The 17,724-nt window shown below is 42.7% G+C and overlaps 1 protein-coding gene across 1 annotated transcript in view; it reads right to left on the bottom strand.

Annotated features, from left to right (window-relative positions):
- The window catches only part of EFR3A (EFR3 homolog A), a 270,999-nt gene extending 254,270 nt beyond the window's left edge, over window positions 1-16,729 (bottom strand). Inside the window, exon 1 of the mRNA XM_089685931.1 lies at window positions 16,669-16,729. The gene's annotated coding sequence lies outside the window, so the exon portion shown is untranslated. The remainder of the gene's footprint in view (window positions 1-16,668) is intronic.
- Window positions 16,730-17,724: the final 995 nt, after the last annotated feature.

Below are 17,724 nucleotides of genomic sequence, written 5' to 3'. Positions count from 1 at the left end.
AGTCACCCACTCTAGATTATTTTGTAAAGGGCCTACATGCTCCGACCGGACCTATTTTGCAGCCTTGATTTCCTTTTTGCATATTCTGTTATACTCTTTGTACTGTTTAAACGATGATAGTGTTCCTTCATTTTTATATTTAACATCCCTGGCGGTGTGATTATTTCAGATTTTTGGTGCTGAAAGCGGTACCTTTATTTTGCATGGAAATTTGGCATTTTATATTGTAGGCCTGTAATTTTTAGGAATAACTCACTGAAATCTGTCCGAACAAGAGTCTAGTAAAAATACCGGGTGTGATAAAACTTGAAACACGAAATCATAAATTATAATTTAATAAATAATCATAAAAAATAATATAATAATAATAAATTTAATTCAATAATATAATCAAACCAAAAACACTGAAATATGAAATATAGCGCCAAGTTCGCACATCACTGAGCAAAGTCGTAAAATCGGTTTCAGTGTCTGATGAGGAATTTCCCCCACGAATCATTATCACTCAATTCTGCAAGTGGTTCTGATTTACTATCGCTGTTCTCTAGCCGGTCTAAAACCGCTTTTGACCTAAAGGGACGCTTTTTGGACGCCATGGACGTTTCTCAGTTTCCAGGCAGAAAGAACAGTAAAAATGCAGGCAGGGCGCCGGACAAAGCACTCGGGACAAAATGTATGTGAAATGGTTTGATACAGGAATGTTTTACTATGTGATTTTAGTGAATGTCACTTTTTGTCATTTTCAAATTTCCTGCCGTTCCGTCCCCCCAAATCCTAGTCGAAATACTCCTCCAGCCTTCCCATAAACCTCTCCCCCAGCACAGCAGGCCCCCTTCCATTTAGGTGCAAACTATCTCTAGCATATAGATTGCCATTATTCCAATGGGGAAAATAGTTCTGGTGACCTGGGGGTCCTCAAGGATTTGCTTAATTTGCAGGGTCTTCCTCTCACCTATTTGGCTTTGGGACAGGAAGTGATGGGGATTCTCCACTGCGGGACACAGCTGGGGGAAAAAAAACAAAAACCTGACAGGGGTTATGACCTTCACATTTTCTATCCAGAATGAGGACGTCCATGGACGTCCTCCCACACACCACCTGGGGCCTACTTCGAGCACACTCTGTGACCGCTGTGTCCTTTGGACACGGATGAACACAAGTAGAGGGCCAATCAGAATGTCATTTTACCATGTGATCAGCTGTGTCCAATCACAGCTGCTGACACAGACATGTCAGTTATTGGTATTTCTTTCCTCACACGCTGTCTCTTTGTGAGGGTAGGAGAGATAACCAGCAAATCTGACAGGGCACAGTGAGTACATTGTTTACGATAGTCAAGGCACTGATCATCAGTGCAGCCCCATCAGTGTACGTTATCAGTGCTAGTGGTGCACTGAAATGAAAATTCTGGACTGAAACTGAAACTTCAGGATGCATTTGACCAAAAACTGATACCAAAATAGACAGGTTTTTTTTTTTTAATGTATTTTTATATATAGAATTGTATCACACATGACCTTTTAATATCATGAATTTAAATGAATATTAATTTTTTTCCAAAACCATTTCGGTCAATAGGCTGCTTTCGCACTGAGCAGTTTCTGCAGCGCATTTGTTAAAAAAAAAATAAACAAAAAGGCACAAGAAAAGCTCAAGAAAAATGTATCTGTTTAAATTCAATGTACACTGCTCAAAAAAAATTAAAGGAACACTTTGAAAACCCATCAGATCTCAATGGGGACAAATCTCCTGCTGGATCTCTATACTGACATGGACGGGGTAATGTGATAGGACCGGAAGGATGCCCCATCGTTTGATGGAAATGAAAATGATCGACCTACGGAGGACTGAATTCAAAAGACACCCCGAAAATCAAAGTGAAAAAATGATGCAGCAGGCGAGTCCATTTTGCTGAAATGTCATTGCAGCAACTCAGAATGGTCCTCAGTAGTTTGTGTGGCCCCCATGTACTTAACACAAAAATAGTGAAGCGCTAAAACGAATCCCTACATACGCACACAGTGCATATAATATTAAATGAAAACCATACCTCATAAGTAAAATATATCCGTGACATAAAAAATGTGTCAATAGAAAACCAAATAAAATATTTTTCTTGCCCCTAAATTATTTCTTTAAATCATACATTGGTAAAAAATAGAAAATCCATGATAATACGAATAAACAGTGATGGAAAAAAAAAAAAAAAAAAAAATATATATATAAAAAACTGTGTTAATTAATATATATATAAATATATATGTGATAATACCAATAATAAATGTGACACCTAACAGAATAAAAGCATATAAATAGTGAATCTCAATCAAATAAACGTGATTGTTGTGAAAAAATTATGCTATTACATAAAAAAATCCACTAAAACTTGTGATGTTTAGATATAAAAAAGTGTCCATAAATGAACAAACACAGTCCATGCAGTAAGGTGAAAACGACACTCAGTGTTCTTCACTTCTAGTGCTCATAAAAAAGACAGGGAAGAAATCCTCCAATGGCAGCAATGCCTGCTCACCTCCCCAACTCGACCCGCAAGGGGCCACAAGGCTATATCTCTCCTCCAGGTAATCCTTTGCTTCCAAGCAGCTCAGTAAGGAATCACAGGACCTCCTCTCCACCTCCTCTCAAACGTCATATAGGACACAAACAGAGCTTCCCATAGTGTAATACCATTTATTTCAGACACTCCAAATAGCAAAAAGTTTCCACTCACATGCGTTTTGTTAGTAAAATGCAGTCCTCCTCATTCCCTGGGTGCATTCACATGTACATAGGGAAACCAATATGGTCGCTGTGCTCGGACATCCGTCCCCACGTGACCGGAAATGATGTGTCTTTGGGCTGGGAAAAACGTTCCGACACGTTGCGTCACGTGCGTCGTGACTTCATCAGGGTACCGCCCCCCAGTGCCAAAATGTGTTTATATAGGGAATGGTCAGATTACCATTCCCAATAGAAGGGCGGACTCCCGGCGGCCATTTTACCGGAGCCCATGAACCCGACTCAACTCGTGGGGGATAATTTAATCATACCTTCTCTCCTAGTAACCAGATGCAATCTCTACTCTGGTATATATACCTTTGGGCAAAATACACTACATTAATATAAAAAATACATTGTTGTTTATTTAAATAACGTTAAAAACTTGCATATTAATCGACTTCATATAGAAAATACATCTCCTTACTAATATCTAAAAATATCAGGGGAAAAAATGAATATATACATATGCCATCACTGTATATATTATAAAGATCTAATATGGGAAAACCCAAAATAAGAGTGTATATATATATAAATATACACACACCTTACCTCAAAGCTAAATATTTTTATTATAAAAAATCTAAATATAGATTAAAAATGGAGAATTAAAAAATTAAAAAATAATTAAAAAATAATTATAACCATATATCTATATAGAAAGAACGGGCCATCCATATCTACTCTATCTTCTCACTGAGAAACATAGAAAAAAGAAGAACACATTATTGATCTATACCGATCAAAGGGATCCTATAACGGTTTTATTCCCATATAGGCATATATGATGTGATAAGAGATAATCCCATATATAAATAATAATAGTAGTAGTCATGTGAATATACCCATGGTCCGAGTTCACAAGAAACTTTCATAACTTTATTTATAAATACCACAAAAAAACTAAAAACGATCTCTCTAACATACTAAATAACCTAACATATATAGACACAGTCATATTCCAAAATAATCTTATAATAGCCACTAATATACACTTCATGGCTACTTCCTAAGATAAACTAAAATAATTAAAAGTCACTAATAAAACAGTTTAAATCAAAATCCACATTTAATCCATAGGGCACTTGCGTATGCATAATATAGATCCATCGGGATTCTGCTTGGCTCAAGGATTTAATCTTACTTCCTCCCCTCCAATGTTTTGTATATTTCTGGATCCCCCAAAATTTTAAACCCGATGGATCCTTATTATGTTGTTTCAGGAAATGTTTTGACACACTATGTTTCGGGAAACCATTTTTTATATTCTGTACATGTTCCCTAATACGTTTCCAGAGTGGTCTCTTTGTCCTTCCTATATACTGTAGGCCGCAATCGCATTCTAAACCATAAACGACCCCCTCTGTACGGCATGAAATAAAATCCTTAATCTCAAATTCAGTTCTATCAAAATTACATTTGAAAGTTTTCCGTTTAACATTATTTCTTTTTGTTTCTCTGCATGCATAACATTGTTTGCATGGAAAAAAGCCAGTATGGTCAAGAAACGTCCCTTTTTTCTTTTTATTAGGTGGATCCAACACACTCTTCACTAACTTCATCCTTAATGTTGGTGCCCTTCTATACACAAATTTAGGACAGTTACCCAACACCGGGTTTAGCAGAGGATCTGATTTCAAGATTGGCCAATATTTAGTATATATTTTTTCAATTTTCTTATAATGGACATTGTAATCCAGAATTATGGCCATCTGACTATCAAATCCATCACTCTTCTTTTTGTCTATTATCAATGACTCTCTCTCCATATTGCCAACTTCATTTATACTTTTTTCTAATGCTTGTTTTGAATAACCTTTCTTCAAAAATTTATATTCCATCATTTCTGCTTGTTTCATATATTCCTCCTCATTTGAACAATTTCTCTTCAATCTAACCAGTTGACCCTTTGGTATGTTGTATAGCCATGGAGGAAAATGACAGCTATCAGTTGGTATAAAACCATTCCTGTCAACCTCTTTGAAAAAAGTCTTGGTAATAACCTTACCACCTTCATTTTTGATATTTAAATCTAAAAAATTGACTTCATGACTATCATATGTCCAAGAAAAATGTATATTTTTATTATTGATATTCATTCTGTTCAGAAAACCTAATAATGCCTCATGATTACCTTTCCAGATGATGATCACATCATCAATATACCTGGAGTATAGCATAAGTTCCTCAGGGGTCTGCTTATAAACAGCCTCTTCCTCCCAGTGGGCCATATATAGATTGGCCACACTGGGGGCGAATTTGGCCCCCATTGCTACTCCCTTCACTTGTTGGAAAAAGGTCTTATCATGCCAAAAATAATTATGTTGGAGGCCAAATTCTAAACATTTCAATATGTACTTTCTTTGGGGCCACCCAATATTTGAATATTCTCTAAGCCCCCATGTGACTGCCTCCACTGCTCCATCATGGTCGATAATTGTGTACAGGGAGGTCACGTCAGCACTTGCTAAAATAATCTCTGAATTGAACTCCATTTTATTTAATTGTTGAATTAAGTGCTTCGTATCTCGTAAATAGGCTTTAGTTTTCTGAACTACTGGCTGTAGATAAAAATCAACATATTGGCCTAATCTGGCCATGACCGATTGTATCCCGTTCACAATCGGTCTTCCTGGAGGTTCTTTTAAGTTCTTATGTATTTTGGGAATCGTATAAATTATAGGTATCCGACAGACTTCTGGTATCAAATATTTTGCCTCCTTTTTATTCAGGAAATGCTTTTTCTCTCCTTCCTGTACAAGCTTAACCAAATTTTTCTTATAAGACAATGTCGGATCTTTAGAAATAACTTTATATGTGGTGGTGTCAGACAATTGTTTATTTAAATCCTGTAAGTAATACTCCTTTGACAAAATTACAATGCCACCACCTTTGTCTGCTGGTCTTATTACAATATTATCTCTTTTCGAGAGTCTATTGATTCCTGTTTGAATACCGATATTAGTTGCCACTTTCGGAATTTGTAATTTGTCCAGATCATAATTAACCATACGCTTAAAAACTTCTATGTGGTGATTACTGGATAACTGGGGGTTAAAAAGTGACCTATTTTTAAAATGACTGTGTATAATATTACTACTAGAACAATTCCCTATATTGCTTTTTGCCCCTGGTAGTCCTAAAAAATACTTTTTAATATTTAACTTACGAATAAATTTTTGGGTATCCACATATATGTCAAACTTATTAGCTGCTTTAGGTGGTGCATACTTCAAACCTTTGTCTAAAGCCATTATCTCCTCTTTAGTCAAATCACATCCACTTAAATTGAACACTCCCTCCCCTATTGTTCTCTTTTTCTTTTGCTGTTTCCACCCTGCCCTGCACCCTCTCCTCTTGGGGGGCTTTTCCACCTTACTCCCTCCGGACTCCTGTCTCTGTCTAAAAAATCTCTCTGAGGGAATTCATTCCTGAGTACCTCATATCTATTATACGTATTATACGTATCTCTCGGACTTCTTCCTCCTCCATTAGGAGGATACCATCTTTCTTGTGGGTAAAATCTCGGGCTTCTTTCTGAGTGATAATTGTACATTTTATTTGGATAGTACTCAGGTCTAGGCGGACCATAGTATTCAGGTCTTTGATAATTATTTGGATTATTCCACTGAGGATATGGTCTCCAACCATTACCTCCATTTTTACCTTTGGGTTTCTTAAAAGAAGGTCCCCCGTTTTTTGGTTGTTGCCTCCATCCCTTGTGGGGAGTGTAGTATGAAGGACCATAATAATTGGCCTTTTGCTCGTTATTATTCCTAGGCACTTTTGGTGGTATCGGGAGGGATCTATTTGTATCTATCTTTAGTTCTTTAACCGGAGTGGTATTATTGGATACAGTCTCTGTCTCTACCGGGGAACTCTGCCATTTAAAAACTTGTTCCTTTTTAAAATCATTAAAATCTCTCTGATATTTCTTTGTTTTTCTATACTTTATCTCTTGATCAAGTTTCTCTAAGTCTTTATTTAACCTTTTATTATAAGGTTCTAAATCAACAGAATCCTTCATGGGTTCCAACTTCTGTTTAATTTCTCCCATTTGGGATTCTAAATTCCTTAATTTCCTCTGTTTCCTTTTAAGTAGAAATTTCAAAAGCTCTAAACCTTTCTCATGGAAGAACTCGAACCATTCCTCAGTTGCTTCCGTATCATCTAACCCATCACAGATGGGTATATCCCACCTGAACCTCCTCGGCACTAATCTATCTTTGAGGTATTTATCAAAGGTGGTCATATCCCACCATACAGCCAACTTCTTTTCCATTAGGTGTCCTAACTTTCTGTACATAGTGTCTAAATCGTTATTAAGGGCATGTTCGGTATGGTTGAACAATTCATCAACATTAATGGTCCGATTTTCCACAAACCGGAATATCTCCATACTGGCTGCAAGAGGTTAGATAGTTACTAAAAAATAATGAATGGGAATATCCTCCTGCGCTTGGTATGGGTGAGTAGAGATTGCATCTGGTTACTAGGAGAGAAGGTATGATTAAATTATCCCCCACGAGTTGAGTCGGGTTCATGGGCTCCGGTAAAATGGCCGCCGGGAGTCCGCCCTTCTATTGGGAATGGTAATCTGACCATTCCCTATATAAACACATTTTGGCACTGGGGGGCGGTACCCTGATGAAGTCACGACGCACGTGACGCAACGCGTCGGAACGTTTTTCCCAGCCCAAAGACACATCATTTCCGGTCACGTGGGGACGGATGTCCGAGCACAGCGACCATATTGGTTTCCCTATGTACATGTGAATGCACCCAGGGAATGAGGAGGACTGCATTTTACTAACAAAACGCATGTGAGTGGAAACTTTTTGCTATTTGGAGTGTCTGAAATAAATGGTATTACACTATGGGAAGCTCTGTTTGTGTCCTATATGACGTTTGAGAGGAGGTGGAGAGGAGGTCCTGTGATTCCTTACTGAGCTGCTTGGAAGCAAAGGATTACCTGGAGGAGAGATATAGCCTTGTGGCCCCTTGCGGGTCGAGTTGGGGAGGTGAGCAGGCATTGCTGCCATTGGAGGATTTCTTCCCTGTCTTTTTTATGAGCACTAGAAGTGAAGAACACTGAGTGTCGTTTTCACCTTACTGCATGGACTGTGTTTGTTCATTTATGGACACTTTTTTATATCTAAACATCACAAGTTTTAGTGGATTTTTTTATGTAATAGCATAATTTTTTCACAACAATCACGTTTATTTGATTGAGATTCACTATTTATATGCTTTTATTCTGTTAGGTGTCACATTTATTATTGGTATTATCACATATATATTTATATATATATTAATTAACACAGTTTTTTATATATATATTTTTTTTTTTTTTTCCATCACTGTTTATTCGTATTATCATGGATTTTCTATTTTTTACCAATGTATGATTTAAAGAAATAATTTAGGGGCAAGAAAAATATTTTATTTGGTTTTCTATTGACACATTTTTTATGTCACGGATATATTTTACTTATGAGGTATGGTTTTCATTTAATATTATATGCACTGTGTGCGTATGTAGGGATTCGTTTTAGCGCTTCACTATTTTTGTGTTTGTTACTTTATCACCTATTAGTTAAGGCAGAGTGATAGCTGCTGTTTAGGATAGGGACTCACCCATACCAAGCGCAGGAGGATATTCCCATTCCCCCATGTACTTGTATACATGCCTGACAACGTCGGGGGAGGCTCCTAATGAGACCACGGATGGTGTCCTGGGGTATTTCCTCCCAGATCTGGACCAGGACATCACTGAGCTCCTGGACAGTCTGAGGTGCAACCTGGTGGCGTCGGATGGACCGAAACATGACATCCCAGAGGTGTTCTATTGGATTTAGGTCAGGCGAGCATCAGGGCCATTCAATGGTATCAATTCCTTCATCCTCCAGGAACTGCCTACATACTCTCCCCACATGAGGCCGGGCATTGTCGTGCACCAGGAGGAACCCAGGACCCACTGCACCAGTGTAGGGTCTGACAATAGGTCCAAGGATTTCATCCCGATACCTAATGGCAGTCAGGGTGCCATTGTCTAGCCTGTAGAGGTCTGTGTGTCCCTCCATGGATATGCCTCCCCAGACCATCACTGACCCACCACCAAAACGGTCATGCTGAACCATGTTACAGGCAGCATAATGTTCTCCACGGCTTCTCCAGACCCTTTCACGTCTGTCACATGTGCTCAGGGTGAACCTGCTCTCATCTGTGAATAGCACAGGGTGCCAGTGGTGGACCTGCCAATTCTGGTGTTCAATGGCAAATGCTAATCGAGCTCTATGGTGCCGGGCAGTGAGCACAGGGCCCACTAGAGGACATCGGAACCTCAGGCCGCCCTCATGAAGTCTGTGTCTGATTGTTTGGTCAGAGAAATTCACACCAGTGGCCTGCTGGAGGTCATTTTGTAGGGCTCTGGCAGTGCTCATCCTGTTCCTCCTTGCACAAAGGAGCAGATACTGGTCCTGCTGATGGGTTAAGGACCTTCTACGACCCTGTCCAGCTCTCCTGGAGGAACTGCTTGTCTCCTGGAATCTCCTCCATGCTCTTGAGACTGTACTGGGAGACACAGCAAACCTTCTGGCAATGGCACGTATTGATGCGCCATCCTGGAGGAGTTGGACTGCTTGTGCAACCTCTGTAGGCTCCAGGTACTAGTGAAAAACAGTCAGAAAAGATGAGTAGGGAAAAAAATGTCAATGACCTCCACCTGTAAAACCATTCCTGTTTTGGGGGTCGTCTCATTGCTGCCCGTCTACTGCACCTGTTGTTAATTTCATTAACACCAAAGCAGCTGAAACTGATTAACAACCCCCTCTGTTACTTAACTGACCAGATCAATATCCCAGGAGTTTCATTAACTTGATGCTATACTCTGATAAAAAAAAAGTGTTCCTTTAATTTTTTTGAGCAAGGTATATCTTCAAACTGGTCCATTGTGCCTCCCTTGCAATGTTAAAAATCCTGCTTACCGCATTTTTGGTGCATATTTGGCACGTTAAAAAAAAGAAAACACAACTCCCCATTGAGGCCTAGTTCACACAAATGCATTTTTTAGTGCTTTTTGCAAAAACGCACTTTAGTCTATTTAACATGGTTTCCTATGGGCCATGTTCCCATGTATGCTTTTTTGAGCTTCTGTGTTTTTGGAAAGGGTCAGGGACTTTTGCAAATCGTTATGTTTTTGGTTCAACTGACTTCAATGGAGATGCTGCAGAAAAACGCATGTATAATAATAGTAGTACAACACATCAAAAACTAATGAAAAATGCAGGCGTGTTACATTTTGTGTTTTGCAAAAAAAAAAAAAAAAAAAAAAAAAAAAAAAAAAAAAAATCGCACGTGTTGCATTTTGTATGATTTTTTTGAGTCACATGACCTATGAAAAATGCACCCTAAACGTGGTAAAATCACAGCAAAATTTTGTGTTTTCAGTGGCCATTATCGGCACCTTTTTTGCTATTAGCAAAATGTCGACAACACCATTTTTGGCCAATACATTTTGGCCGCCGATTTATCGAGTGCATTCCTAATCAGTGCCCATCACTGCAGCCTCATTGGTGCAGCCTCATCAGTGCCCATCATTGCAGCTTCATCAGTGCCCATCATTGCAGCTTCATCAGTGCCCATGACTGCAGCCTCATCGGTGCCCATCACTGCAGCCTCATCAGTGCCCATCACTGCAGCCTCATTGGTGCCCATCACTGCCCATCACTGCAGCCTCATTGGTGCAGCCTCATCAGTGCCCATCATTGCAGCTTCATCAGTGCCCATCACTGCAGCCTCATCAGTGCCCATCACTGCAGCCTCATCAGTGCCCATCACTGCAGCCTCATTGGTGCAGCCTCATCAGTGCCCATCATTGCAGCCTCATCAGTGCCCATCACTGTAGCCTCATCAGTGCCCATCACTGTAGCCTCATCAGTGCCCATCACTGCAGCCTCATCAGTGCCCATCACTGCAGCCTCATTGGTGCAGCCTCATCAGTGCCCATCACTGCAGCCTCATCAGTGCCCATCACTGCAGCCTCATTGGTGCCCATCACTGCCCATCACTGCAGCCTCATTGGTGCAGCCTCATCAGTGCCCATCATTGCAGCTTCATCAGTGCCCATCACTGCAGCCTCATCAGTGCCCATCACTGCAGCCTCATCAGTGCCCATCACTGCAGCCTCATTGGTGCAGCCTCATCAGTGCCCATCATTGCAGCCTCATCAGTGCCCATCACTGTAGCCTCATCAGTGCCCATCACTGTAGCCTCATCAGTGCCCATCACTGCAGCCTCATCAGTGCCCATCACTGCAGCCTCATTGGTGCAGCCTCATCAGTGCCCATCACTGCAGCCTCATCAGTGCCCATCACTGCAGCCTCAGTGCCAATCACTGCAGCCTCATCAATGCCTCCTCATCTGTGCCCATCAGTGCAGCTTATCAGTGTCCATCATCGCACATCAGTGAAGAAGAAAAATTACTTATTTGCAAAATTTTATAACAGAAACTAAAGAAAAAAAAAAGTTTTCAAACTTTTCGGTCTCTTTGTTTAGAAAAAATAGAAATCCCAAGTGAAATACCACCAGAAAAAGAAACTCTATCTGCCTCAAAAAAAAATATAAAAAGTTCAAATGGGTACAGACTGTGCTGCATGACTGTGCAACTACCAAAGTGTGACAGTGCTGAAAGCTGAAAACTGGCCTGGGCAGGAATTGGGGGTGAAAGTGCCCGGTACTGAAGTGGTTAAAAATACATACTAGAATATTTTTAAGTTTAGTGTCACTTTAAGGGCCAGTTCACACTCCATGCGTTTCAGTTGCTTTTTCTGCATCCACAACGCACAGAAAGTAGGTTATATGGTTGTCAATGTCATAGTTCACATTAGTGCTTGCAGTTCCAGTGTGTTCCGGATGCAGAAAAAAAAAAAAGTAGAACAGGCTGCATTTTTCCTGCACAGAACTGTACTGGAACGCAGTAAAACACACCGGAACCCACATATCTCTATTTAGCCGCTTCTCCACTGCCCTGTAGCAGTATTTGTATGTATTATATATGTGGTTTTGCATCGTCTGGGTAGGGGGCGCACGTGCTGCCCTACCCGCGCAGCCAATGGGGGCTATGGCTGTCAATCATTGGGTCCCGTCCGGGGATTCCCTGCCACCACCCGGCGATCGTCGAAGAACACTGACAGAGGGGTGTTCTGTATGTAAACAATAGAGATCTCTCGCCTGTCAGCTCCAGCATGCTGCATTGTTTTGCTCTGCATAGCACAGCCATTCAAAGCAGCGTGCTTACACAGTAAAAACACACACAGTTAATCCTGTGATTGCCCCACGTTAACCCCTTCCTGCCCAGTGCCATTAGTACAGTGTCAGTGCTTTTAATCAGCACTGATCACTGTATTGGTGTCACTGGGGATGTCAGTGGCAGTTAGTCAGTTCCCCCCAGTGTCAGAATGCCCACCGCAGTCCCGCTATAAGTCGCTGATTGTCGCCATTACTAGTATAAAAAAAAAATCCAGTAAATACACCGCCATTTGTAGACGCTATAACTTTCATGTAAACCAATTCATTTTATTTTAGCAAAGACATGGAGCAGAATACATTTTGGCCTAAATTTATGACGAAATGTGATTTCTAACATTTTTTTACTGGACATGTTTAACCTCCCTAGTGGTCTGATTATGTGGTCTGATTATGTGCTCAAAGCAGTACAATTTTTTTGCATGGAAATATGTATTTTTTTTATTGTAGGCTGTAATTTTTAGGAATAACTCACTGAAATCTGTCCGAACAAGAGTCTAGTAAACATCCCGGGTATGATAAAATTTGAAACACGAAATCATAAATTAAATAAATAAATTATAAAATAATAATCATAAAAAATAATAATATAATAAATTTAATTCAATAATATAATCAAACCAAAAACACTGAAATTTGAAATATAGCGCCAAGTTCGCACATCGCTGAGCAAAGTCGCAGAATCGTTTTCAGTGTCTGATGACGAATTTCCCCCACTAATTATTATCACTCAATTCTGCAAGTGGTTCTGATTTACTATCGCTGTTCTCTAGCTGGTCTAAAACCGCTTTTGACCTAAAGGGACGCTTTTTGGACGCCATGGACGTTTCTCAGTTTCCAGGCAGAAAGAACAGACAAAATATAGGCAGGGCGCCGGACAAAGCACTCGGGACAAAATGTATGTGAAATGGTTTGATACAGGAATGTTATACTATGTGATTGAAGTGTATTTAGTGAATGTCACTTGTTGACATTTTTAAATTTCCCGCCGTTCCGTCCCCCGTATGTCCCGACGTCACAGGGGATGGAACCCAGATGACAGATGCCGGCATCGATCGGAGGACATTACAGGGGACACTGCAGGAGGGACATCGCGGGAGCGCAGGACAAGGTAAGTGCAGAAGAGATCCCGGAGCAGCTCCGCATGGTAAGCCCGAGTGTAGCTCGGGGTTACCGCTTTTGGTGCTGAAACTTTACCCCGAGCTACACTCAGGAATACCGCCAGGGAGGTTAATAGCAAAAAGTCAAAAATATTATTTTGGGTTCTTTTTCAAAATTGTCGGTTTTCTTGTTTATAGCGCAAAAAATTAAAAAAAAAAAACCGCAGAGACGATCAAAGAACACCAAAAGAAAAATCTATTTGTGAGGGAAAAAAAAGACAAATTTAATTTGAGTGCAGCGTTGCATGACCGCACAATTGCCAGTTAACCACTTGCCCTTCTGAAGATTCACCCCCCTTCCTGACCAGGACATTTTTTGCAATACGACGCTGCATTACTTTAACTGACAATTGCGCGGTCATGCAACCTTGCACCCAAATGACATTTACGTCCCTTTTTCCCCACAAATTGAGCTTTCTCTTTCAGTGGAATTTGATCACCTCTGCGTTTTTTCTTTTTTACGCTATAAAGAAAAAAAAAAAGACAATTTTGAGAAAAAAAAATTATTTTTGACATTTTGCTATTAAACGTGTCCAGTAAAAAAGAAAAAAAAAAAAAAAAATCACATTGTGTCATAAATTTTGGCCAAAATGTATTCTGCTCCATGTCTTTGCTAAAAAAAAAATCCCAATACGTGTAAATTAATTGGTTTACGTGAAAGTTACAGCGTTTACAAATGGTGGTATAGATACTGGAATTTTTTTTGTTCTACTAGTAATGGCGGCGATCAGCAACTTATAGTGGGACTGCGGCAGGCATTCTGACACTGGGAGGAACTGACTTGGTGTCACTGACATCCTCAGTGACACCAATACAGTGATCAGTGCTGAAAAAAAAAAATCACTGACACTGTTCTAATGGCACTGGGCAGGAAGGGGTTAACATTAGGGGAGATCAAAGGGTTAACTGTGTGCAGGGAGTGTTTTACTTGGGGGTGGTGTCAGTGTGCTTTACTGTAACCACACTGCTCTGGATGGCTGTGCACAGCCATCCAGAGCAGTGTGACCAAGCCGACAGGGAGGAGGACTGTTAGTAAACAAAACAGTCCTCCCCGTCGGAGATGCTTGGTCAGCAATAGGCCAATCATGGCCATGTACGGGGTAAGCTGGTGACAAGGCTTTGATGTCTGTACAGCTCTGATGACGGCACTGCACACCTCCTGCCACAGAGCAGCCGGAGCAACAAACTGACACTCGGGTGGAGGAGAGCGTCGGCGCCATCTCACTGTGTTCAATGGGTACATTTGGCAAGGAGCACCACCTGCTAAATGTGTTCCGTTCAATTCCGGCCTCGTCTCTATCGATCCTGCGGGGAAGGTCACAACGTTAACTCCTTCAAAACCGACTAACACACTGTTGGGCAAGTGGCCCTCCAGCTGTTGTGGAACTACATGTCCCATGAGGCACTGCAAAAGTGACAGTTACACGACTCTCAGAGGGATGATGTGGACTTGTAGTTCTGCAACAGCTGGAGGGCACAGTGGCGCACTGAGCACGGTGTGACCAGAGTAAGGAGGTGAGTGCAAGGATCGGTATTCTGCCCTTTCAGCTGGGGTGATGGCTCCTTCCCTAAAGATAGGCATCACAGGGGACACCATCAGTACAGATTCGTGGGATGCATGAGACATTGCTAGAGATATTCTACTGGGAGAGAACCACCATAACGTGCTGCAATCCTCATCACTTCATGGCCAATGACAGATTCATTCCTATTGGCCCAACTGCCTTGTTCAGTACGGCAACAAAAATTATGTGCAAAATGCTGTAACCCATAGCAATCACTCAGTAGGCTGCACTCTGTACATGACATACTCCTGACCCCCGCACTCTGTACATGACATACTCCTGACCCCCGCACTCTACACATGACATACTCCTGACCCCCGCACTCTGTACATGACATACTCCTGACCACCGCACTCTCTACATGGCATACTCCTGACCCCCGCACTCTCTACATGACAGTGTACAATACATCCTCCCGGTCTCTGCACAGTGTACAATACATCCTCCTGGCCCCTGCATATCCTCCTGGCTCCTGCACAGCATACAATACATCCTCCCGGCCCCTGCGCAGCTTACATTACATCCTCCCGGCCCCTGCACATCCTCCTGGCTCCTGCACAGCATACAATACATCCTCCAGGCCCCTGCGCAAAATGCTCTAATCCATAGCAATCACTCAGTAGGCTGCACTCTGTACATGACATACTCCTGACCCCTGCACATGACAGTGTACAATACATCCCCCCGGTCCCTGCACAGTGTACAATACATCCTCCTGGCCCCTGTACATCCTCCTGCCCCTGCGCAGCGTACATTACATCCTCCCGGCCCCTGCGCAGCGTACAGTACAGTACATCCTCCTGGCCCCTGCGCAGCGTACAGTACATCCTCCCGGCCCCTGCGCAGCGTACAGTACATCCTCCCGGCCCCTGCGCAGCGTACATTACATCCTCCCGGCCCCTGCGCAGCGTACAGTACATCCTCCTGGCCCCTGCGCAGCGTACATTACATCCTCCCGGCCCCTGCGCAGCGTACATTACATGCTCCCGGCCCCTGCGCAGCGTACATTACATGCTCCCGGCCCCTGCGCAGCGTACATTACATGCTCCCGGCCCCTGCGCAGCGTACATTACATGCTCCCGGCCCCTGCGCAGCGTACATTACATGCTCCCGGCCCCTGCGCAGCGTACATTACATTCTCCCGGCCCCTGCGCAGCGTACATTACATTCTCCCGGCCCCTGCGCAGCGTACATTACATCCTCCCGGCCCCTGCGCAGCGTACATTACATCCTCCCGGCCCCTGCGCAGCGTACATTACATGCTCCCGGCCCCTGCGCAGCGTACATTACATGCTCCCGACCCCTGCGCAGCGTACATTACATCCTCCCGGCCCCTGCGCAGCGTACATTACATTCTCCCGGCCCCTGCGCAGCGTACATTACATTCTCCCGGCCCCTGCGCAGCGTACATTACATCCTCCCGGCCCCTGCGCAGCGTACATTACATCCTCCCGGCCCCTGCGCAGCGTACATTACATCCTCCCGGCCCCTGCGCAGCGTACATTACATCCTCCCGGCCCCTGCGCAGCGTACATTACATTCTCCCGGCCCCTGCGCAGTGTACATTACATCCTCCTGGCCCCTGCACATTACAAAGACAACACAGAGTACAGTGGGGGAGGAGAGGGTTTTATAACTGGCTCAGCTGTGAATTGCAACCAATTAGCTTCCATCTTCAGCTCTTTCAGTTAATCTTTGAAAATGAAAGCTAGAAGCTGATTGGCTGCCACGCACAGCTGCTCCAGACCAGATGTCTGTATCTGCTGCGCAGTGATGTCAGGGCTCGGCGTCCGGCCGTCTGATACATGACAGAGAACCTCCATCAAAGTCCCCCATAGACTGCCCCGGACCCGTACCTGCCCGCCGTGGCCGCTCCTCGTACTGCCAGGATATTCTAGAATCTCCCCGCTGCTCACTTCCCCGCTCCACCACGCCCACCTCACGGACTGACAGGGAGACCGGCCAATGACAGCGCGCCGCACGAGAGCCTTGATTGGTCGCGGCTCTTGTTGTTACTTTGCAGAGTGTGTTGGCATGTGATTACAGACGAGTGAGCGCTAGAGAGCGAGTTCATAGAGGACATCATAGGCTCCGGAGCTTTTGCGGCGGCGGCCATGTTTCTGAAGGCCTGTTCTGCTAAATTATTACTATAGTTGCTTCGCCAGTATGGCCGAATATTGCAGACAATTCGTGAGGGAGAGTTTTGTAAAGCTGTATGTTGCAGTCTGAGCTTTAGAGAGGAAGTTGGGAAGTGCCCTGATTTTTTAGGCTTTAGACAGAGGAAATGTTTAGATGCCCATTGTCCCAGATTTAGAGGGACTATCCCTTGTTTAGAGCCAAATCCCCTCCTTGGTTGCCCTTCTTTTCATGTAATATATGGATAGAGATACAGATTTATATATACAAATGTACTAATAAAATATAAAGACAAAACTTTGTAATTCTGAATAAGGCAGAGAGGGATTAGAGCCCCTGTCAGGTTTTTATTGTTGTCTTTCCCCCCCCCCCCCCCCAATTAGAGAGATTCACCCCCCTCCTATTTGTCCTGTTTTACCGTTATCACCAAAAGTGAAAGAAAATCCCAAATATTGGGTTGTCACCAAAACAGGAGAAGAGGAAATGTTCCAATGGGGACACTAGTTCAGGGATTCCCTTACAATGCAGGGATTTCCTCTCACTTCCTGTTTTGGCTACAAGACAGGAAGTGAAGGGAAATCCCCTCAATGGGACAAAGAGGGCAAAACAAAACAAAAAAATAATAACAGACGGGGTATAACTCTCCCTTACTCTATCCAAAATTAAAAAAAAGAAGTTTTGCCTTTAGGAGGGGCTCACATCTATGCGGCCATGCAGGCCGCGATTTGCGCAGGCACGAGAGCCCATTCATTTGAATGGACTCCCGTGCCCCAGGA

Source organism: Staurois parvus, unplaced genomic scaffold (assembly GCF_062004578.1).
Source record: "Staurois parvus isolate SC_StPar_1 unplaced genomic scaffold, SC_StPar_1.0 ptg000389l, whole genome shotgun sequence".
Lineage (NCBI taxonomy): Eukaryota > Metazoa > Chordata > Amphibia > Anura > Ranidae > Staurois > Staurois parvus.
This window is presented reverse-complemented; position numbering and strand designations above follow the sequence as displayed.